Genomic DNA, 24,870 nt, shown 5'->3' on the forward strand with positions numbered 1-24,870 from the left:
TCACAAAGAGTTTTTCAAGTCACTTAGTTATTTTACATGCAATCTATTGGTTAACATTAATGATTTCATTTATATATTTTTTCTCTACTTCTACATATTTGTTTACCGACAACACGATTTGAAGAAGTAAATAACGAAGAAAACGTATTTTAAGGATAGACTCGTATTAAAAACTCGTGTTGAAGCGCTGCGACTGTTTACATAATACATATCTGCCTCAATGACGAGGCAAAGGCTGTCAGTGAGTTATAGCAGTATTTGCCAATATATGTGTGGATAGCTTAGACTTGAGTTATTCATTTCATGCTTATTATTTACCGGCAGTTTAAGAGAACATCATGTAGCTATCTGGCAACTTACACTACAGCAAGACCTTTAATTTAACACTAATCAATCAATCAATCAATCAATATATATATATATATATATATATATATATATATATATATATATATATATATATATATATATATATATATATATATATATATATATATATATATATATTTACAAATATAGGAAACAGCTCAAGGGCACATAAAAAAAAGGAAACAATAATAATAAATGCCCTCTCCTTACCTCTCCTAAATATAATCCAAAGAGATGGCCGAAAGAGAGGTCAATATCGGAAGGAGAGGTGTCCAAATACCCTTCTCTTGAAAGAGTTCAAGGCGTAGGTAGGATGAAATACAGATGCAGGAAGATTGTTCCAGAGTTTACCAGAGTGAGGGATGAAAGAGTGAAGATGCTGGTTATCTCTTGCATAAAGGGTTTGGAGAGTATAGGGATGAGCATGAGTAGAAAGTCGCGTGCAGCGGGGCCGCGGGAGGAGGGGAGGCATGCAGTTAGCAAGTTCAGAAGAGCAGTGAGCGTGAAAATATCGATAGAAGAGAGAAAGAGAGGCAGCATGGCGGCGGTAATTAAGAGGTAGAAGACTCTGTATGAGGAGGAGAGCTGATGAGACGAAGAGCCATATATTTAGTAGGAGTAGGTAGGAAGACACGTACCGAACGGGCGTGAGCTACTTCCGGTGAGGATATATGAGAAGCGAGGAGGGTGCTGAAGCCCTTCAAAGACCCTTCCCATGTCCTCACTAACCGTTTCCCTTTTGTCTCATTAACACCAGAGAGCAGTTCAGCATGCTCTGTAAAGACAGTTCCTCTCTCTTTCTATACCACACTACATTCACAAAACACACACACCTTTTCCCAAAATTCAAAATTCAAAATGGCTAACGAAAACACCACCTCGGAGTCCCCACCTGGGGGGGGGACCATAAATTCCCCCAGGGAGGACTCCCCTTCTGGCTGCCGACTTGAGAGGTGTCCTGATAACTCCTCGAACCTCCTCCTTATCAATTTCTGCAACATTTGCGGCCTCCGTTCTAATTTTCATTCTGTGGAACACCATCTCTCCTCCTCTAAACCTCACCTTCTCTTCCTCACCGAAACACAGGTTTCTGAGGCTACTGACAACAACCTGTACTCTGTTCCCTCCTACTATCTCTATCCTAAATTTCAATCCAAAGCAGGATGTTGCGCCTACGTGCGCAACGACATCACTTGCTCTCGTGCCCACGACCTTGACTCTTCTGAATTTTCCACCATCTGGCTAAGACTTCATTGTCATTCTATTACTAAATACATCTGTGCTGTTTATCTTTCACCTAACTCTACTAACTATGTAAAACTCTTTGACTATTTGAACTCTAAAGTGGAGCACATCTTGACCCACTCTCCCTTCGCTGAAATCTCCATCTTGGGAGATTTCAATGTTCACCACCAGCTTTGGCTTTCACCCTGTTGCACTGACCATCCTGGTGAACAAGCCTACAACTTTGCTCTCCTCAACGACCTGGAGCAGTTGGTTCAGCACCCTACTAGTATTCCCGACCGTCTTGGAGACAGGCCCAACATTCTAGACCTCTTCCTTACCTCTAATCCTTCTGCTTACTCTGTCAACCTGTTCTCTCCGTTGGGCTCCTCCGATCACAACCTTATTTCTGTATCCTGTCCTATCACTCCTGCACACCCTCTGGACCCTCCAAAGAGGCAATGCTTCTGGCATTTTGCTTCAACTCGGTGGGACGACCTGAGGATGTAATTTTCCGATTTCCCGTGGAATGATTACTGCTTCCAGGAGAGAGACCCCTCTGTGTGTGCTCAGCTCATCAATGAGGTGATTGTCTCTGGAATGGAAGCATACATTCCACGTACTTTCTCTACTCCCCATGCTAAAAAACCTTGGTTTAATCACGCTTGTTCTCGTGCTGTCAAAGATAGAGAGGCAGCTCACAAAATGTACCAAAGCCCTCGAACTCCCACTAACCATGATCATTACATTTCCTTGGAATCATTAAATATATTCTTCGACTTATCAAAAAAACTCCATTATCCATAGAAAATGTCAACACCTTGTTTTCTCTATTTCTTCCAGAGACTTCTGGCACTTAGCCAAAAATATCTCCTCCAATTTCACTTCTTCCTCTTTCCCGCCTCTTCTTAACCCAGACAGCAGCACTGCCGTCTCATCTATCTCTAAGGCTGAACTCTTCGCTCAAACTTTCTGTAACAACTCCACTATGCACGATTCTGGGCATGTTTCTCCTACTCACCCCCCCTCTGACTCCTTTATGCCTGTTATTAAGATTATTAGGAATGATGTTTTTTATGCCCTCTCTGGCCTCAACTCTCAGAAGGCTTATTGACATGATGGAGTGCCTCCTATTGTCCTTAAAAACTATGCTTTCGTGCTGACACCCTGCATGGTCAAACTCTTTCGTCTCTGCCTATCAACATCTACCTTTCCTTCCTTCTGGAAGTACGGCTTCGTACAGCTTCTGCCTAAGAAGGGTGAACGTTCCAATCATTCAAACTACCGCCTTATAGCTTTACTTTCCTGTCTATCTAAAGCTTTTGAATCAATCCTTAACCGGAAGATTCAAAAGCACCTCTCCACTTCAAACCTTCTATCTGATCGCCAGTATGGGTTCCGCAAGGGGCGTTCTACTGGCGATCTTCTTGCTCTCTTAACTGATTCTTGGTCATTCTCTTTTAGCCGTTTCGGTGAAACTTTTTCAGTTGCACTAGACATATCGAAAGCCTTCGATAGAGTCCGGCATAAGTCTTTGCTTTCTAAACTGCCCTCTTCCGGATTCTATCTTTCTCTCTGTTCCTTTATCTCCAGTTTCCTTTCCGACCGTTCTATCTCTGCTGTTGTAGACGGTCACTGTTCTTTCCCTAAACCTATTAACAGTGGTGTTCCACAGGGCTCCGTCCTATCACCCACTCTCTTCTTGTTATTCATCAATGCTCTTCTTTCCATAACAACCTGTCCTATCTACTCATATGCTGATGACTCCACTCTGCATTATTCAACTTCTTTGAACAGAAGACCCTCTCAACAATTACATGAGAGGCTAATTGCAGAACGCTTAACTTTATATATATATATATATATATATATATATATATATATATATATATATATATATATATATATATATATATATATATATATATATATATATATATATATATATATATATATATATATATATATATATATATATATATATATATATATATATATATATATATATATATATATATATATATATATATATATATATATATATATATATATATATATATATATATATATATATATATATATCAGAGGAAACATGGACCTGATGGAGTGCCTCTGTGTCACTTAAAAACTGTGCTTTCGTGCTGTACACCTGCCTGGTCAACTGACTAGTTTATAAACATATTCTTTCAAACATTAGTATTTAAATATATACACATACATAATAATTGCCCTCTGGGTTTTTTAAATGTTGCATCACTAGCACTTGGGTGTGGTGTCCTGTGCGAAGTTGAAGCAACACCGACATCTGCTGCCAAGGCTGGTCTCTTGACCACTGCATTGGCACGCTGAAGAGGTGGCCGGTCACTCACATCAGGTGGTGGGGGCAGCTTCTGATAATTGCGTGGTAGCTCCACAGTACTGCCAGAACTCCCGGAGTCTGATTCAGAGTCTGAAAACTTTCGCTTCTGAATCCTGTGGGAAAAAAATTTTACTTAAATTTCATGGGAGCAGAAATTTATAAGCTCCTAGATCCCAACACTGATGCATCATTCATATTTTTCTACTATAATTTATACTACATAAAGTATATCAGAGTAAATCAAAAAGAATGTGTGTCATGGATAAAATTGTAATTTACTGATATCATTGAATTTGTATCAGCTAACTACCCCTACCCCAAGTAATACTACACACCTCCTGTTCCCTCGTCCATATTCACCCTCGCTTTGCAAATCTGAATGACACTCTGCCTTAAGAGACATCCTTCGAGCTTCACTGAAGTCATCTGAAGTGAAATAAGAACATATAGGTACAGGATGGGAAAAATGTTTTTTTTATATAACTTAAAGAAATATTTTGTTTCTTCTGTTTTAATCCCTTTTAATCATACTCAGTGCATATTTTAGCGTGTGTGTGTTTGTGTGTGTGTGTGTGCGTGCGTGCGTGCGTGCGTGCGTGTATTTACCTAGTTTACCTAGTTGTAATTTTACAGGGCCTGGGCTTACGCTCGTGTGGTCCCGTCTCCGTATCTATAATTATCCAACTTTTCCTTGAAGTTCTGCACACTCTTCGCCGATACTATTTCTTCACTTAGTCTGTTCCAAACCTCTATATTTCTTTGAGGGAAACTATATTTCTTTATGTCTCTTGAGCATCTTCCCTTCCAAAACTTTTTACTATATCCTCTAGTATTCCTGCTGGAAGGTTCCTCTCTTAGTAGCAATTTCTCGTTATCTACTTCTTCCATTTTACTCAATAGCCTATATATTTGTATTAGGTCTCCTCTTTCTCTTCTATGTTCTAGTGGTGGCAAGTCCGTTTCCTTTAGTCTCTCTTCATATGTCAGTCCCTCCAGTTCTGGAACCATTTTTGTTGCCATCCTCTGTATTCTTTCTAGTTTTTTTGTGTTTCTTCCTATGTGGAGACCACACTTTCTGCATATTCTAGTTTGGGTCTGATCATAGTAGTAATTAATTTTTTCATCATTTCTTTGTCCATGTAGTGGAATGCTATGCCTATATTTCTCACCATGTTATATGTATCACCGAAGATCCAATTTATATGACTTTCTGGTGTGTGTGTGTGTGTGTGTATATTGTAAACTAAGACATCACAAGTCAATAATAGTAATACTTTATATATATATATATATATATATATATATATATATATATATATATATATATATATATATATATATATATATCTATATATAATTTATTTATTTATATTCATATGTTTTGTTTTTGTCTTTGTTTTTCAGTATATATATATATATACAGTCATCCCCCGCCGTTCGCGGGTATTTCGTTCCCGGACTTAGGCGCGATGCGCGAAACCGCGAACGGCGGGACTATAACCCTATGGGAAAATATGCATTTGGGGAAGTCACCTCTGACACGTCATATAAAACATGTTTTTTTCGTTCCCAAAAGTAGCCCAATTTGCGATAAGTAGCCCAATCTGGCAACACTGCAGTGTGGCGGCGCGTGAATTTTTTTTTTTTTAGGATAATGTTGCTATGAGAAAATCTCGACCAATAGCAGTCGTCCCTGAGTGAGCTGCTGGCCAATAGGAAAGCATGACGTCACAGTCTAACCGTGATGTCACTCAGGAGCAACCTAAAGGCGGTGTCACACTAGCACTTTTTCCGTCAACTTTTTCCGTCGTTTTTCTGAAAATCGTCGATATCTTGGCTGCGGCCTGTCACACACAAACGGTGTTTCGTCTGAAACTTTCCGTCGGCACAGACCATGGGAATGTAAACAAACATGGAGTCCACGCTGCGGCAAAGATACGCTGCTCTGAACCTAATACTGTGTATTGTGAGACTTAGACGAGCTAAACAAGCCAAAAAGCGTGCATGGATGCGCTCATGGTTGGCTCGTCGGGAAAGAGAAAGTGTGTACCACACTTTCTTTAGTTTAGAGGATCATGAGACTCTGAAGAATTGGATCAGGTTGGACAAGAGCCAGTACCACAGACTTCTGGAGTTAGTGACACCTCTTATTGCCAGAAGTGACACCAGGATGAGGAAGGCTGTCACTGCAGGAGAGCGTTTGAGACAGGTTGAAGCCACGCGGAAAGTCTCGGTCTTGGTCTTGGAAATGTAAACAAAGGCGGAAATTTGCAGGCGGAAATGATCCTGATCGTCTGACAAATTCATGCAATAAGTTCATGCGGAACGATGAAAAATCGACGGAAATCGCATTAATCGACGGAAAAAGTGCTAGTGTGACACCGCCTTAACGTCCATTGCCCCGCCTCCCTCCTCTCTCCCTTCCCCTCCTCTCTGCCTCCCTCCTCCTCCTCTGCCTTCCTCCTCCTCTCCCTTCCCCCTCCTCTGCCTCCTCCCTCCTCTCTGCCTTCCTATTTAGCGTCAATGCATCCACAGATACGCGAAACTGGGGCAGCGTATAAGCGGGGGGTCAATTAGTTGATCGCGAATACGCGAAACCGCGATGGGTGAGACCCTTGAGCATGGGTGACTGTATATATATATATATATATATATATATATATATATATATATATATATATATATATATATATATATATATATATATATATATATAAACTAATTTGCCAGTATGAAAAAATCAGAAAAATAATGTGAGAAAATAAAGAACTAACCCCATTTGGAGAGCACTCTTGCTGTATACTTGCACCAGTTGTGTTCTGGGGAATTCCTCTCCTTTATTGGTTTGGCCAGCTTAGCTGTGTTACGGTATGGAGGCCAGTAACACTTTGTTTCCTCATCTGTCATCCAGGCACTTGGCACCACATTCACTTCATTTTCCTCTTCAAATGCAACAACTGCATACCTGGCCATTTCTTACCCCTCTCATTTTCCGTATAAGATAATGTACAAGTTTCAAAATGCTGATCAAAGAATGACTCCTAAAAAGCTTCATAATATTGGGCTGAGATATCTCCAAGATTTAGGACATAGTTATAGTCTTGAAGGCATCTTTGATATTGGAAACAAGACAGATAATGAAAACCTTGTGCACAGGTGCAAGAAAGGCCACGCGAGACCAACTCAGTCATGTAGCATCAAGTTGCACCTACTCATATCTATTGCAGCTATAGCGTAAATCAAGACTTAGCAATTTTTGTGTTCGAAGGATTTTCTTGAAACTATTTTTTATAAGCTCTGTACTTTCAAAGACTGGGCAGCTTCACTCAACCTACTGAATAGTTTACTACTGGTGATTTGCATGTATTAATGGCAATGCAGCAATTTTGCCCTTCTTGTGTCCATAAAATGAAGGAAAAGCTGGACAAATATTGATTGTGAGACAGGACTGTCCGAGCTTGAGCTCAGGCCCTGTTCACTACAAATAGGTAAACACACACTGAGGAACTTTGTGATGGCGGAAGGAGGCATAGGACTTTGAGTGGGGGGAGTATGAGGAGGAGGAGTAGCAGCAGGATGTGGAAAAGTATGAAGAGCAACAGGGATCAGGGCGAGGCAAGGGTGATGGTGTAGGCGGGGCAATGGGGGCGGGAGGAGGAGCTACAGAGGGGGGGAGGGGTGAGAAAAGCTGAGTACTGGGATTGTTGTTGACCAAATACCCTTTAGTACACATACATGGAGGCAGAAGCAGAAGACCTTCAACATTGCCCTTTCGAGTCTTCTCTTTGGGGAAATGAAAAACATGCGAGTTACTCAGCCAACCATCCAGAGGAAATATTCTTAGCCAAGTATTATTAGGAAACATAAACAGAAGAGAGGCAGTTAGATATTGTGTTCAAATATTTTGGAGAAAAGTGTAAAGGCTGTGAAGAGAAGGGAGTAGAAGCAACCAACAGGAGGCCAAGAGTAGGGGGCTGTTTCAAAGGCAATCCTATCAGACTGAACTGAACTGAACAGATCATGGTGTAGGGACTGCTCTTATAAATGCATGATAAATATTTACCATCAAATATAGGTATCATAATATTGCTTTACCCATTACCTTATTTACATTAATGATATAAACAGATTTACTGTTATTGTAATATTTCCACAGGAGTGTTGGAGGCAGCGATGTGCCCAATGATACTGCTCATCAAACTCTGAAGTCTCTGCTTGTTTTGGTGAGTGTTATGTAGGATGGAGTGAGTGTGTGTGTTAAATGTGTGTTTCTATATATGTGTTAGTGTGTGTGTCTGTGTATGTGTGTTTACCTATTTGTAGTACAGTACCCTCTCGAGTTTCACGATCCTCGAGTTTAACGATTTGTCCTAAATTCTTACCATCACGACTTTCACACATTACTGCCACGAGTTTCGCGTTGCTTTGACATGTACGGGTCACATCTACCTACTGACGGCGTCGTGTGTGCTGCCTCAAAAGGTGGTGTCCAACCATTGGGGTTTGGACAACAGCGGTTGCCCATATGCCCAACCAGGGGCAAGTTGTCGGTTGTCCTTATGAATGGAAAACGGTAGTCAGTACGAGTGTGGGTACATGGGTACCTCACGGCTGCATGTAAACAAACAGACGACGGCAGTGGCTGAGGAGTGAGGAGCAGTGGAAGATGGCCCACCAAGAGATTCATAAAATGGACTTGCAGAGCTGCTTTGATTACTATTTGATTAACAAGATAAGAGAACACCCCGTGCTGTGGAACCACAGTCCAAAAATCTTTTTATCAAGTCTTTGAAAATTGTAGATCTCCCGGTGTTGTTTTCCTTTTCTTCTTCTTCTTTTGACCTGTAATGCATGGCAGCGACGGTGAAAAGTAATAGTGAAAATTAGCAAAAGGGCATAGAAAAGCAAAATCAGGGAAAGAAAAGGACAGAAAAGCACCTAGCTTCGTTGCGAAGGTTTAGCGCTAAACTCGAGGATCGCGAAACTCGAGGTATTGAAAACATTAAAAAAGTGTATGTCCCGTCCCGGAGTTTTTTTTTTTTTTTTTTTTTTTTTTTTTTTTTTTTTTTTTTTTTCATGTGGGCTATGGCGCCGGTAGACTATCCATCTGGATAGTCCCGAGCCTCTCATGGCACAGGCAACTGTTTATTGTGGCGCTATTGTAAGTGGCTCATGCTGCCCCCCGAAGCTCATTTTTTTTCCTCCTCTACTCCCTTGTTATCTCAAAATACGTACCGGGGAAAAAGGATGAAAACAGGAAGAGAGAATGGGTCATTTTAAAGCCACAGATGAAGCCTTACAATTGGCTGAGCTCTGAAAACACGCTTGTGATTCGCTGGGAGTCCGATGACGTCATCGCCGCTGCTCACCCAGTCAGCGGCCTCGCTGCCTTGGGGCAGTGTCACACTGGCTGTTTTCTATTAACCGTTGTGACTGGCAACTCCCGTGCACCCATCCGGGAGCGAGTTGTCAGTTGTCCGTAACGTGCTGGTGTCACGCTGGGACATTTTCTTCCCACCGCGTTGGCGGCAGCTAGGGCAAAGAGCAAATCCAGCTGCGACAGCCCTTACTTTAGCAGATGACGCCATGTTGATACAGGGCAAGTGCTTTGTTTACGTTGTGGATGTGGATACGGGCAACTGACCTTGGCCGTGTGTGACGCACACCAGGAAAAGTTGGAGTTGCCGGTTGCCCTGGCTGGCGCCAACGTGGCGGGAAGAAAAAAGCACTGTGTGACACTAGCTTACGGATAACCGTAAACTCGCTCCCGGTTGGGCGCACGGGCATTACCCGAAGCCCTAACGGTTGGACGAAAATGGTCATTGTGACACCGCCCTAAGGCAGTGAAGTCGCTGATAGGGTGGGCATCGGCAATGACATCTTCGGACTCCCAGTGAATCACAAGTGTGTTTTCAGAACTATCAACCAATCGTAAGGCAGCCGCCTTCAACTACGGCTTCAAAACGACCCGTCCTCTCTTCCTGTCCCCCCCTCTCTCTCTCTCTCTCTCTCTCTCTCTCTCTCTCTCTCTCTCTCTCTCTCTCTCTTGCCATAGCCACAATGTTTGGAAGAAAACGTCGTGTGATACTACCTTTAAAGGTAGCGTGCGTGACGCCGATGATAAGTAGACGTGGCCCGTACGTGTCAAAGCAGCACGAAACTCGGAGTGGTAACACGTGAAAGTCGGGATGGTAAGAATTTAGGACTAACTGCGAAACTCGAGAAGGTACTGTAGCTAAGGGCTGCTTTCACAGTCACTTTGTTTGTTTTTTTCGTTACCAATGGTGGCGATCGCCGCTTAGTATTTCACATGAAACTGGCCGATGGGGTAGTGGCGGCTGCAGACGAAGCGAGAGATGTTGAGAGCGTGTGGTAAGTGCTGGGCTGGGCTAACCCCGCAGCCGCCACTACCCGATCAGCCAGTTTCACGTGGAAATACTATAGCGGTGATCGCTGCCATTGGTAACGATCAAAACAAACAAAATGACTTAAGTGTATGTTGTGAAGTATAAAAGTGTGGAGGAGGAGGACCTAAGAAGCGATACAAAGTGTTACAGGTCAAAAGAAGAAGAAAAAGGTCCACTACACTGGCCGGTGTTGCGAGAAATATCTCCTCAATGAAATTAGTCATTCTGCTGTCCACGCATGCGCACTGTAGGAATACACAGCATTAACCCTTTCTTTGCGCGTTGTGTGAGACGCGACTATGCCCTCAGGCGCAGTCGGGCAGCCCAATGGGGGGTCTCTTTTAACCTCTGTATCTCAGAAACTATTCATCACGGCAAAAAAACAAAAACACCATTGGAAAGAGGAGCCCCAGATCTATTGGAGTCAGTTATGTATGCCTCTCTTGCGAACGTACATGCATGTTCAGGGAGTGTTGAATGTGAACACTTACTTCAGTGCGTGCACGCTGATTAGCCATATTGAGGGAACTGCAGACATCTCTCCTTGAGATTCTGGCAAGGTAGTATTGCCAACTGCAATATGTACAACTATTTGGTCAAAGAATCAGTCAGGTGATAGGTCAAGCTATGCAAAAATGACACTATATTGGACAAGAACATCCACCAGTTATTCGTCCGTAGATTTTCCACGCTGGGCTGATATGATTTTCCACCAAATTTAGTGGAGAACCCACTCAATTGGCAATCCTGTGTTGTGAGAATTGTTGTTGGAACACTCTCATACGCGGGAGATTTGAGTGCGGGTGGAGCTCGCAGCGAGCGTTTAGCACCACCAGCAAATACGCCTAACGCTCACTGCGAGCGTTTAGCAGTGAAAGGGATTAATTTGCCTGGTTTTATTCTAGTCTGTCCGCTTGTGACCTTTGTGAGCAGTGAGGGAAATATGGAAACAGTAAGCAAGTTGAACCTCTCTACGAGCTATTTTGCGGCGGCAGCAGCGGTTTAGGTTCAATAGGCATTGAAAATTCAATCATGATATTAGTGATTTCATGATTTTTAACAGAAAGAGTTAGCACATTAATTCATAACACACACAAAACTACCAGAAAGATCGCTATTTTCACACTGACTGCTCTTCTGAACTTGCTAACTGCATGCCTCCCCCCCTCCCGTGGCCCCGCTGCACACGACTTTCTACTCATGCTCAGCCCTATACTGTCCAAACCACTAATGCAAGAGTTAACCAGTATTTTCACTCTTTCATCCCTCACGCTGGTAAACTCTGGAACAACCTTCCTTCATCTGTAGTGCGAGAATGGAATAAGCTCCCACCATCAGTGGTCCAGTGTAACACGATTGACTCCTTTAAAAACAAGCTCGACTGTCACTTCCTTGAACTTATTATTAACTAGAGTAGAAAAGTAACGTTTTGGAGCCATCTGATTAATGTAAAATCACTTAGGTTTAAGGACAGACCACCTAGTCTGGACCATGGGGTCTGTGTGGTCTGATTTTCTATGTAAATCTATGTAAATCTGTATTTCCTCCTGCCTATGACTTGAACTATTTCAAGAGGAGGGTATCTGGACACCTCTCATTCCGAAATTGACCTCTCTTTCAGCCACCTCTTTTGATTCTTTTTTGTAGGAGCAGCGAGTAGCAGGCTTTTTTTATTTATTACTGTTGCCTTTTTTTGTGCCCTTGAGCTGTCTCCTTTGTTGAAAAAAAAATCTATGTATATAGGTTTGTCCAACCGTCCCACCAGCATAGCTGGGCGTTATCGCGATACTTTATCGCTGATAACAAAATCGTGTTATCGGCCATCCGCTACTTATTTAAATATATATCGGTATCTTCGTTACTTTTGTAACCAAACCAATCGCTACTTTTTTTCCGCCTCTCAGACGAAATACGTTGTCTCCTCCCTGCACGTGGCCTGGGCGCCCGGTGTTGTTTGAAAAAAATTCGGGGTATGAAATATCTTCGGTGAAGAGATCTCATACTTAGATCATCAACATTAAAATACTAGATTAATTTTTTTATATTAGACTCAAAAATCAATATATCAAAGAGAAAAATCATTTAACTTTGTCCCCAAAATGATTATTCACTTCCTCAAATTTAATATTCCATATTCGTTTGTGACCATGCTATGGTATTGAAGGCACCCGGTGTTGTGTTATTTGGTGTCCCATCGTCAAAAGCTGGTGCTTTTGTTTACAAACATTGGTATCTCGTGAACTGTGCATATTCAGACCAGTAAGCGTAGACCTGTATAGTCTCACATAGCTTTTTAACACATTAAGAGTTGCTGGAAGGCTGAATCAGACATACAGTACCACCATCCTCGCTGTTTCTAGAACGACACTCTGTACATATAAATGCAACTCATACAGAGTGGTGGTGGTTAAAGATTTACCCCTTAACAGGGGACAAGGCCTTTGGCCTAAAGGCTACCCTGTAAGGGGGGACGAGCAATTTAAACTCGAGGTGGGTGTGGGGACGCCTCCGCCGCCACCACAGACATGAGCAACAGCCGTCGAGCAGCGACGGAGGCACGGGCCCGCTGGGCAGGCGCCCAGTAGCAGCCCATAGCAGAACGCGGGAGAGCAACCGACCAGTCAACTTTACCGCAGCAGGGGAGCCCAAAGCGAGGATGACCAAGCGGGTCAACCTCGCCGCTGCGGAAAAACAACCGCCTGCCCACGGAGGTCTGGCGTACAGAGTGTCGTTCTAGAAACAGCGGGGATGGTGGTAGTGGTACTGTATGTTTGATTCAGCCTTCCAGCAACTCTTAATTACGTTTAAAAAGCTTTGTGAGACTGTGCAGGTCTACGCTTGCTGGTCTGAGCATGCACAGTTCACGAGACTAGTGTTTGTAAACAAAAGCGCCAGCTTTTGACGGTGGAGACGCCAAATAACACAACACCGGTTCAGGCGTTTCTAGTATTACCGTCCATAAGTACGTGTCAACGTGTGGTTTTCAGGTTTTGTAAGTTTTCTAAAATACAGATACAGTAATCCCTCACCGTATCGCGATTTACTTATCGCGGTCTTGCGGATTTTAAAATTGTAAATATTTAGTTTCGTATCGCGGGTTTTTCGCTATATCACGGAATTTTGCGGTATAGAGGTATTTTGATATATTTATTATTTTACTTATTTTGCAGTAAAAGAAGCATTTTCTAGCCTAAAAAAATTGTAAATAATAAAAGAAAATATGAAAGTATTAATACGAACATATTAAAATAATATTAAATTGAAATAAAATACGTAGCACACTGCAGATGAGTAGACAAAGACTCACACGTATGTAAAATACAGCTACGGCCGCTTCCGTTTGAGCTAGTTTGCCCACGTGTAATCGTACACGGCACATTATTGGCTGATGGATGGGAGGCGACCATCCAGAGCACTGTGTTCTGTATCCTGGGTGCTGATTGGCTCAGCGACCGTAGCATTTGTTTGTTCGTCAGTGGTTAGCTCGGAGACAAATGGAGAGTGTTACAGCTTGCTACCGTTAAATGTGGAGGCGGTGGCTGAGTCGACAGAGTGACGGCACCGCGTTCAGGAGGACACGAGTTCAATCCCCGCCCGGTGCCACCAAGCTGGGATTTTTCAGCCGCCGCCGAGTGCCTTAAAACTACCCACATGCTGTCCAGAAGACCACCTATCAACCCGGACTCTAGATTCTAGGATTAAAGATGAGCTCCGGGAGGGCAGCATGAGCCAATGCAAGATGGCGCCACTATAAACACTCGTCTGTGCCAGAATGGGCTGGGCCGACCATCAGGCCCCACCGGGAAGAAGCCTACCGGTGCATTAGGCCGCGACGTTAAAAAAAAAAAAAAAAAAAAAAATGCTCAAGAAGTTGGCAGTGAGGACCCAGACAAGATGAGGCAATGACTACACTTGAACAAGACTCAAGTCCTAAACTTGCTCAACGTGATTACCACAAGCTTATCTAGTTTCATGAACTCTTTGCGGTACTGGAATAAACACGTGAAGAGCTACTGAACCGAACAGCTGATACGCTCTTCTTCTTCTTGTGACCACAACTTACCGACCACACGAGTCACCAACATGTTGGTGACTTGAGTTTCTGACTAGAATTTCGATGAGTTTCCTGTGAAATGTATCAGACTTTGAGTCTCTCGAGAAACTAGTGGTTGGGTGACCTCGTTCACACAGGCTGAGGCGAGATTCACAGAGATATGCGTGCTTATATAAATAATATATAAAATATAATATAAATTATTTAAATAATAAAATAAATATAAGGCTGCTACTTCACGGATTCTCGCCTATCGCGGGGGGTTCTGGAACCTAACCCCCGCGATAAACGAGGGATTACTGTAATGAAAATTTGAATTCATCTATGTTTTTTATTTGAAATATCAATATAGTATCGTTTTCGCCTATCGGACTTATCGCTAGCTAGTATCGGAATTGTGGATTTATATCGGGTATCGGTTATCGGTTATCGCCTATATTTGTGTCTCCAGTTAACGAATATCGGTTATCACTGATAAGGTTTTCCATTATCAGTTATCGGTTATTGGGAATAAGGTTTTCTGTTATCGTGCCCAGCTATGCCCACCAGTGACCACGAACACCCGCCCTTACTTTAGCAGACGACACCACATGGATCACAAGCGTGTATTCAGAACTGCCAGACAATTGTAAGGCAGCCGCCTTCAACTGCAGCTTGTAAACGATCTGTTCTCACTTCTCATTTTCTGCCTATTAACAAGGTACATATTTTGAGATAACAAGGGAGTAAAGTCGAAAGAATTGTGATAACAAGGGAGTAAAGTCGGAAAAAGTCATTATTTTCCACGGGTCAGAACCAATAAGTGCTTTAACATGGATTTCAATACTTTGAGTTTAGTGCCATACCTTCGGAATGAAGCATGCGCGAAACTCGAGAGGGTACTGTATACAGGGCCTGAGCTCAAGCTCGGATAGTTCTGTCTCCCTATCTATATTTGTCCAGCTTTTCCTTCATTTTATGGACACTGCCTGCTTCAACAATGTCATTGCTAAGTCCATTCCATGTATCCGCTCTCCTGTGTGGAAAACTGTACTTCTTTGTCTTTCAAACAAGTCCCTTTTCTCAGTTTCTTGCTGTGTCCTCTTAGTTGCCTCCCCCTTCATCATTTCTATCCAACACGTTCATTCCACTTGTATTCCTGCACAATGCTATCAGGTCTCCTCTTTCTCTTCTTTCTTCCAGTGTTGGTAAGGCCAGTTCCTCTAATCTAGTCTTGTATGACAGGTTTGATACTTCTGGTACCATCTTAGTTTCAATCCTTTGGATCCTTCTGAGTTTCTTTGTACAGGAATACAGTCTTACCTCAGCTTACAAGTTTAATTTGTGTCGGAATTTTGCTTGCACACCAAAACACGCGTAAACCAAAACTAATTTCCCCATTGAAATTAATGTAACTCCGAAAAATATTTATATAAAAATCATTTTACATGTTATTTTATACAGAATTAAAGTAATTTTATCAACAAATAGCAATGATAAATAATATGAAACACAAATCAATGTGTTACAGTTGTTACGGCGACTCCCGCAACCGCTAACTACGCTTGAGGTGCAGGCTTTGCTCTGGGGTTTAGCAGCCACAGCTTCCCTATTCTCGAAGCATCGGAACTACGCTCGACCACCAACATGAATCCAATCTGTCCTACCGTCCGAGATGGAGGGTGAACAAGAGTCAGTCACGTCCAGGATGGCATGTAAGCCGCTGAGGCTTGCACCCCGTTCCTGTTGCCAGCATAGTATCCACCGTTCCTGTTTTCTTCTTTGCAGCACCATCCCTTTTAAACATCTTTCTGGGGGACATTGTTAAAGCACAAAGAACTCACACTGTTGTGCTGGAAACACAAAGATCATACACCAAAGCATAAATGCAATCAGATACAAGTGCACGCACACTATTTCTGCGAGTTTACAGCGTGGACTGAGACGGCTCTAAGCCATCATCTGGCAGGCAAGAATTACCCTAGACCATACCTGTCAAGCTACTGTGGTGTCTTGCCATAAGATTCTGCGTTAGAGACCATAAGTTTGTGTATAAAAAACGTAAGAAAACGTAAGATTTAACAGGTATGGCTCCAACGGACTCAAGCAGAGTGCACGAGGTAACCCCCCCCCCCACCCCCACACCCACACACACACACACACACACACACACACACACACACACACACACACACACACACACACACACACACACATTAACCGTAACAGTAACCGTTACTCAGCACGCTCACATGAATTTAAATATGGCGCGTACGATGTGTTTCAAATTGTTTAAAACAAACATATTAAAAAAAAAACATCGCAAGCGGAGAAAAAACGTAAGATTTTCAACTTACGCCGTAAGACTTGAAAATCAACGAAATTACGTAAGACATGCAAAAAATGTAGGACTTGACAGGTATGCTAGACCAAGCAAGAATTTCCCTAAATCTTACAAAATTATTGCATTTCTTGTTCTGGCATGTCAAATCGTAAAGAATTCCCCCCATTTCTTGCCTAGAATCGGGGGTTCCGCACAAGCTGCGATGGGGCTGGGTACAGCCACTGTCTGTCTGGGAGTACCTCCATAGGCTTACAGCAATGACCATTTCCTTAGCTTCCTATGGGTTACCCTGCCAGGTGGGGTGGACATAGAATTCACGAGGTTACTGTTGTGTTACTGTTGCACCATAGACCATTTTAAAGCATCACTGTAGGATAAGCAAGAACTTCCCGTTATGAATACAGACACCCCCCGCCGTTCGCGGCCTCACCGTTCACAGATTCGCTCACGCGGGTAGGGTAATTGCGACCCCCCACCCCACCCCCACCGCCACCGAACGCGGATGAAAACTCGCATATACGCAGTCTGATCCTCACTAAGTGCCGCTTTCACAGTCAATTTTGTTTGTTTTGATCGTTACCTATGAGCGGCGATTGCCGCTACAGTATTTCCAAGTGAAAGTGGCCTATGGGGTAGTGGTGGCTGCAGAGGAAACGAAAGGTGTTGAGAGTGTGTGGTAAGGTGCAGGGCAGGGCTAACCCCGCAGCCGCCACTACCCCATCGGCCAGTTTCACGTGGAAATAGCATAGCAGCGATCATCGTTCATTGGTAACGATCAAAACAAAGAAAAGTGACTGTGGAAACGGCCCTAAATCTGAAAATTATACATTTAAAATCCTTGATACTTACTGGGACCTGCCAGAACTGATCCTTCTTAGAGACTGGAGGCTACTGCTTTGAGGAGTAAACAAACATAGCAGAGACTGGCAGAGGGGTAACGGGTATAAAGTTTGTACATGCGTACCACTGGGAACAGCAACAAATGGACCTTCCAAGGGCCCAGTAAACACTCAAATTAATTAATAATATACTGGACGTATATGGATATACATATGAATGTTAACACAAAGCGGAGAGACGAGAATTCACTAATACTTGATGGCTGGGTGGAAGACAGTAAACACTGATGAGCAGCGTTGCCAAACTATCGTACTCATCGCATTGCATATTTTTGTTGTTTCCGACCGATAACTACCAAAAAAAACACCACTCGCCCGCCAACCACCACTGCCTACGCACTCACATTCACCACAACCAACCACAGAGTGAGTGTTAAATCATTATAGTCCATATTTAATTTGTGATTTATGTGTATGTAAAACTATATAACAATGCTTAGAAATGCCTTAGAAATCCTTTTTTTTTTTTTTTTTTTTTTTTTTTTTTTTGAGATGGTGGAACAAAACCCTATTTTCCCCATTTGATTATAGTCCCGTCGATCGCGGATTTGCGAATCGCGGGTATCTTGCAGAACCAAATACCCACGAACGGCAGGGGGCTTCTGTACATTGCCATCGTTAGAAACAAGAAATTTAAACGATGCCATTTGTCAATATTTTGATGAGAAAAAAGACGTTTTAAGAAACTCCGTCGCATGCAATGACACTAATAGTTACTGAAATACTCCTGATGAACTGTTGATCCCATAACCTGTGTGAACCCTGCGGTGGATCCCTGCCGCTGCCCCGCCGCACCCGCTTTAACGTGGACGGCGGAGGGGGACCAGGAGCAAACGGAGAGCGCCATGCCAGGGCTTTGAGGGCCCAAACGACGTTGGGGTAGAAGTGTGGGTGGGACCTAAGATGAGAGACAAAGGGTAGCTTGCTAAGCATTTGTTGTTCCCACAATGCACCACGCTAGTGACGTCACATGTAAACAGAGACGTCACTGGAGACCCACATGTGGCCACGGCGCCACTGGATTGAAGTTTCAGAGAACACCACACTTCATAATATGATGTGTAAATCCTTGAATAAAACCAAGATTCAAATGAGACTTGCTGGCGAGGGTCTCCAGCACATCACTGGCGTGACGTCATGGCTGAGTTGATGATGTTTCACTGAGCTATTGGCTGCGGCAACACATGTGGGTCTTCAGTGACGTCATGGCTGAGTTGATAACGTTTCACTGAACTATCCTTAGTTGGGTGGGACCGCAGGGGTGAGGTGAACAATGGTAGTGGGCTGCAGAATAGCGTTGTGGTGGTGACGCCGCAGTGCGCCCTGACGTTACGACCCCCTCCGCCCCGTTGACTAGACTTGGCTCTAAGGGTTAAGTCTACAGACCCGAAAACCCATTTTTCGATCATGGCCTGCCATAAAGGCAATGACAGTACTGCATAGGTGCTTCTGTCCATACTCATAATATGGTACGCCCCATGATTTTTATATAAATATTTTTTGTGATATGGGATGCATTAACCTGGTAGCAGCGAGGATCATGTTTCTTAATGGTCCCTCCAAGCGAAAAAAATGAGAAAAAAATCACCCCTCACACAAACCATTTCTTAATATATATCAATGCATTTGTGATCAGATTATGTATCATCTATTTTGGGGGGGTTATATCATGGCACAAATTTGGCCCGTCGCTGCTACACGGTAAAGCCACAAATTTGGCCCGTCGCTGCTACCGGGTTAATGGGATTTACATTGATTTCAATGGGGAAATTCATTTTGGTTTACGAGTGTTTTAGTGTGCGAGCAATATTTTGGTACGAATTATACTCGTAAACCAAGATTTGACTGTATATCCGAGATCCATTATAAGCGGGTCCGTTATATCAAGGTTTTATTGTATTTTTATACTTTATTATTTAATATTTATCATTGCTAGTTGTTAGTAAAATTACTTTTGTTCCATATAAAATAATGTAAAATGATTTCTGATAATAATATTTTAGATATGGGATTCACAGTAATTTAAATGGGAAAATTCATTTTGCTTTACAAGTGCTTTGATATCTGAGCAAAATTCCAGAACGAATTAAACTCATAAACCGAGGTATGCCTGTATACTTTTTCCTGGTTGGTGACCAAACAACCGCTGCATGCTCTAGCCTTCGTCTATCAGTGTTGTTATTATTTTCTTCATCATGTCCCCATCCAAGTAGCAAAATGCCACTCTAATATCTTTCAGCAGACTGAATGTTTCTCTGAATATCTTGTTTATGTGATTCTCAGGTGTCAGTGTATCTTGCATTATGATTCCTAAGTATTTTTCTCCACTCACTGTGTCGATGATTGTCCCTCCCATCCAATACACTCCACATGGCCTATTTTTACTTTTCTTATTTTCAGTGCATGACATTTCCTCTCATTAAACTCCATTTCTGCAGATTGGTGTCATCTGCAAAGATAGGGGAGTGCGGTGATGATTCGGACAGTGGGATGGTCCGGCCGTAGCACTTACTGCAAATTGTATGGGACTGAGTGCCGCGAGATTTTGTGTGAATGTGCAAAACTTTGTTGCCTTGGCCCTCAAAGGGACAACCACACCCTCAGAGCTGTTCTTTTCGATGCAAGTCCGATTTTATGTTTTTTTTTGCATCTCTTATGTAATATTTTCAGGGTGTATCGTAAGCTCTCACTTCAAAAAGTGCCAATTAGCGAGATGTAAACTATTTCGGTGATGCAGCGATGCACGGTGAAAGTGTTGCCGTATAACACAATCACCCAGCTCTCGTGCTAGAAAAGGAGTGTGACGACACATTTGCTTTTTATAGTCATGATGATTCGGACGGTTGATTTTTTCATGATTTTTATTAAATTTATATCAATTTAAACATTATAGGTGTTGCAACGGTTATAAAAAGGTTAATTTGGTTGATATATACTCAGATATTATGCTTGTGAGAAGAGAAGGAAGCCATAATACCTAAATTTTTGAGATATTTCTTGTAGTTCTCCTTTTATTTTTTCCCCTATAAATATTGAGAAGATATTTTTGTCCTTATACAAATGTTTTGTAGTAGATATAATCTTGTTTATTGGGCAATCAAACTTAAGTTATATTAATATTATGGCAAGTATTATGAGTGTCCGAACCATCCCCACCCGTGGTGATGGCTCAGACGATTTAGAAACTTATCTTGCATCACCTACATCTGAAAACTGGAAATAGCTACGAGTGTCATATTAGCAGCCAAAAGAGCCAAATGATGGAGGAACATTTTGAGATCAACAAAATTACACTACTTTAACTTTTTTTTCTAAAAATAATTTTTCTTAAAAGTGGCCGAATCATCACCGCTCTCCCCTACTCATGTAACTCTTTACTTTTCTGGCATACCATGTACGTATGTAATTATATTAAAAACATTTTAGACACAAACACTGATCCCTCTGGAACTTCACTTTTGACCTTTCTCCAGTTTAATTTTTCATCTTTCAACACAGTTTTCATTTCTCTGTTTGCTAGGTAATTTTTCATCCATTCTGTCATTTTTCTCTCCAATCCTCCTCTATTTTCTAGTTTCCACAGTAATCATTTATATCAGGGGTCTCCAACTTGTGACCCGCGGGCCGCATGCAGCCCGTCAAGCGATTTTCTGCGGCCCGCTATCTCCAAGGAGAAAAGAGAGAAAAAAAAAATTGCCGTATTTTAACACATTTTACACAAATTACAGAAATGTCAACCAGTGTGGAGAAGCAGTTAATTTCATTATCTCAAAATTTTGATGCGTACTCCCTGGCACTTGATGAGAGTACTGGTATGTGTGACACTGCATTTTGTACAATTTTCATTCATGGCATTGACAAAGACCGCAAAGTGACCAAAGAACATTTTGACTTAGTCCCACTGAAAGACACGACAACAGGAAGAGATGCATTTAAAGCGTTGGAAAGTTCCGTTGAAGGTGCTGGTTTGAAGTGGGAGAAGCTTGTGTCCGTAGCAACTGATGGTGCACCCGTGATGAGTTCTGAAAACTGTGGTGTGATTGGCTTAGTTAAGGCAAAGCAACTTGAGCTTGGCTGTCAACCTACTGTACCTGTTCATTGCCTGACTCATCAAGGACCCTCTGTGGAAAAGCAGTGAAGCTATGAAATGTCATGGATGTCGTGGTCAAAATCGTAAATACCATCAGAGCACGCAATTTGAATCATCGCCAATTCAAGACCTTCCAGGAGCAAATGGATAGTGAATATGGAGAGCTGCTTTATCACTCTGAGGTACGCTGGCTAAGTCGAGGTAATGTTTTGGAGAGATTCTTTGCGCTTAGGGAAGAAATAGGTGTGTTCATGGCTATGAAGCAAATAGATATTCCAGAATTGGATGATGATGATTTTTGTACATGTTTGGCTTTCCTTGTTGACATCACCAAACACCTGAATACACTCAGTTTGAAACTCCAAGACGAGTCAAACATGATTATGCAAATGAGTGACAACTTCACTGCTTTCAAAATGAGACTAAGTCTGTGGGAGAAACAATTACAGTACTACTAAAAACTTTGACCATTTCCCATCGCTGAAAACGTTGAATTCAGTGGACTGTGATGCACCACAGGAGTGTATGGAATTTATCAACAAACTGCAGAGGGAATTCGACAGATGATTCAAAGAATTGAAGGAAATGAAGCCACAGCTTGATGTGTTTTTGAACCCCTTTGCTGTTGATGTTAACCCTCTCATGCACTGTAAGTTTCCAATAAGTTTCTGTTGCACTCACCATGCATTTCTCAGGCCCGACCAGCCCTTTTTATGCCACCGCGATAATCTACATTCCCAGACGTATTTTACCCTCAGATATATCGTACCCCAATAAATTTGGTATCAATGGCTTCATAAAAACTTGTACTAGAACATGCACAAATAAAAATAGAGGAAAATGTATATATATATAAACAATAGAAACTTGTTTCAAGTCTCTGTATAGAATATTGTAGACAATAAATCCTAAGTACCAACTCTTCCCCACTCGCTATCTCGAAATTTTGTGGGCCAGCTTTTTTAGCTGAATATATGTTTCGAAGTGGAATTTAGTGAGTATTCTTATGGTATCCTCAAAATCCTCATATGCCTAATAATTCCTGAGTTACACCAAGAAAACTATGTTTTTTCTTCTCCCATCAGAGTAGGCTAACTAAAAATCACTCCACACTCCTCATCTACACTCCTTAGATAGGTTGCCATATGTTACCATTAAGAAACTTATCCCAACAAATGATGCTCCAAATTTGACGCACTTCCACTGAAAACTTAATTTTCATTCAATTTTTTAAACTTTTATGATGCGTTTCACGTCATCGTGCGCCAGGACCATTTACCCTTTGATGACGCGAAATGCGTCATCGTGCGCGAGAGGGTTAATGATGTTCCTTCCTCTATTCAAATTGAGCTTATTGACATCACATGTGATTCAGCATTAAAACAGAATTTTTCAGATGTTGGAGTGCCTCAGTTCTACACCTGTCTTGACCCTTTGAAATACCCAAGCATCATAATATTATGTTTGGTTAAGAAAGTGGTGTGTATGTTTGGAACCCCTTTTTTTTTTTTTTTTTTTTTCCTCCGTACTTAAAATTGAACAAGACTTACCTGCATTCCAGGCTGACAGATAAATCTTTGAAATCATCCCTAAGATTGGCAACAGCCAGAACAATAGTGCCTGAAATTCCCGAGCTGGATAAGGAAAAGCGGTGGCAGAAAAGTAGGCAGTAGTGTTGAGCAGAGAGTACATCATTCACCTGTCAACTGTAAGTAACAGAGACTTTTTTGTTTTTGATTTTTTTTAAAGCAAATTTTTGCATTGGCAATGTAACATTTACATTTGTGAATTCAATTATTTCATGAAAATTCTTCATTTGCATGAACGTATGTGTTTTATCTTCAGTTTGAAAATCATGACTATCTTAATGTTCCCATATCTTTCTGTGAAACATGCCCATGTATACATATGTATTGTATGCCATAAATATGTCTAACCATCATTGTCATCAGTTGTTGAGAAATAAATATGCTGCCCTTGCTTGAGAATCAAATTCTGGCATCTTAATTAATAATCTATTATTATGGAAATAATGGGAAACTGCATCAGGTATAGCTTTTCTTTGAAAGAGTTCCAAGCACACGCAGAAAAATGTTGTGGCCCTTTAAGAACCCCACCGGCATGAGGTGTGGCCCCCGAGTCATTCAAGTTGGAGACCCCTGTTTTCTATGGAACTTTATTGAAAGCCTTCTTCAGGTCCAAAAGTATGCAGTCTGTCCATCCATCTCTCCTGCACTATATCTAATACTCTTGAATAGTAACATATTAGATTTGTGACAAGATTTACCTTGTCTGAATCCCAATTGACTTTCATTTACTATCTTCTCTCTTGCTAGATGGTCTACCCACTGTCTTTTATTTACCTTCTCACACAGCTTGCACATAACATTTGTTAGAGGAACCGGTTTAGGGTTCAGAGGCTCTTGGTAATTTATGCTCTTAAATAATGGGACCACATGTGCCCTTTTCCACTGTACTGGGACTTCCCCAGTCTTGACTGAACAACTTACAGTGTCATGAACTGGTTCTGTTAAATAGCTGTTTACTGCACTCTTTCAGTACTTGGCCTGATATTTCATCTGGACCCATTGCCTTCTTGCCATCTAGTGATTTCAACAGCCCTATTGTCTCCTCTCTATCCAGTTTTATGTTTTCCATTCTCTTGACACTTCTCTCTTCATTCCTCTCTTCAGATTCTCTCCTGGGTAAATACTTTATGAAAGTTTTCATTTAATATTTCACAGATTTCCTTTGCATCCTCACAGACTTGGTCACCCACTATGATTGCATTCACAGCTTCTTTTTCCTCAATTTCCTTTATATATGCCAACAAAAAAGTATTGGGTCGCAGTTTTGAACAGAGTGACTTGACTTGGTATATATAGACTTAGGCAGTATGGTTTCAGAACCGTATTTTAAGATCACGCAGGTAAAACCATCTATGACGTGGTTCGTGGTCTCCCCTGCCCAGACCAATCCAGACCCTCTCAAACGCGTGACGCTGCAGCCCGAGTTGCCAACTCGGACCACCTGCTGCAGCTCAGTTTGGAGAGGTGGAGCGCCTCTGTGCTGTGAAGACGTCATCAGCAAATATGGCGTCCCAAACAAACACATATAAGTGCTTCCATTGCATTTCACCTCTCTG

At 42.0% G+C, this 24,870-nt stretch overlaps 2 long non-coding RNA genes across 3 annotated transcripts in view; one reads left to right on the plus strand and one right to left on the minus strand.

Moving 5' to 3' along the window:
• Positions 1-3,790: 3,790 nt before the first annotated feature.
• On the minus strand, positions 3,791-17,766 carry LOC126993382 (uncharacterized). Its single transcript, XR_007747724.1, has 3 exons — positions 17,586-17,766; positions 4,288-4,378; positions 3,791-4,065 (listed from the first exon to the last, which is right to left on the minus strand). It is a non-coding gene; the product is annotated as an uncharacterized LOC126993382 (long non-coding RNA).
• The window catches only part of LOC126993381 (uncharacterized), a 51,489-nt gene continuing 34,602 nt past the window's right edge, over positions 7,984-24,870 (plus strand). The window contains exons 1-2 of one of the 2 annotated variants that reach the window (XR_007747723.1): positions 7,984-8,175; positions 23,287-23,433. This is a non-coding gene — a long non-coding RNA (uncharacterized LOC126993381). The remainder of the gene's footprint in view (positions 8,176-23,286; positions 23,434-24,870) is intronic. The other variant, XR_007747722.1, reaches the window with a different exon arrangement.

This window comes from Eriocheir sinensis, unplaced genomic scaffold (assembly GCF_024679095.1).
Source record: "Eriocheir sinensis breed Jianghai 21 unplaced genomic scaffold, ASM2467909v1 Scaffold61, whole genome shotgun sequence".
NCBI lineage: Eukaryota > Metazoa > Arthropoda > Malacostraca > Decapoda > Varunidae > Eriocheir > Eriocheir sinensis.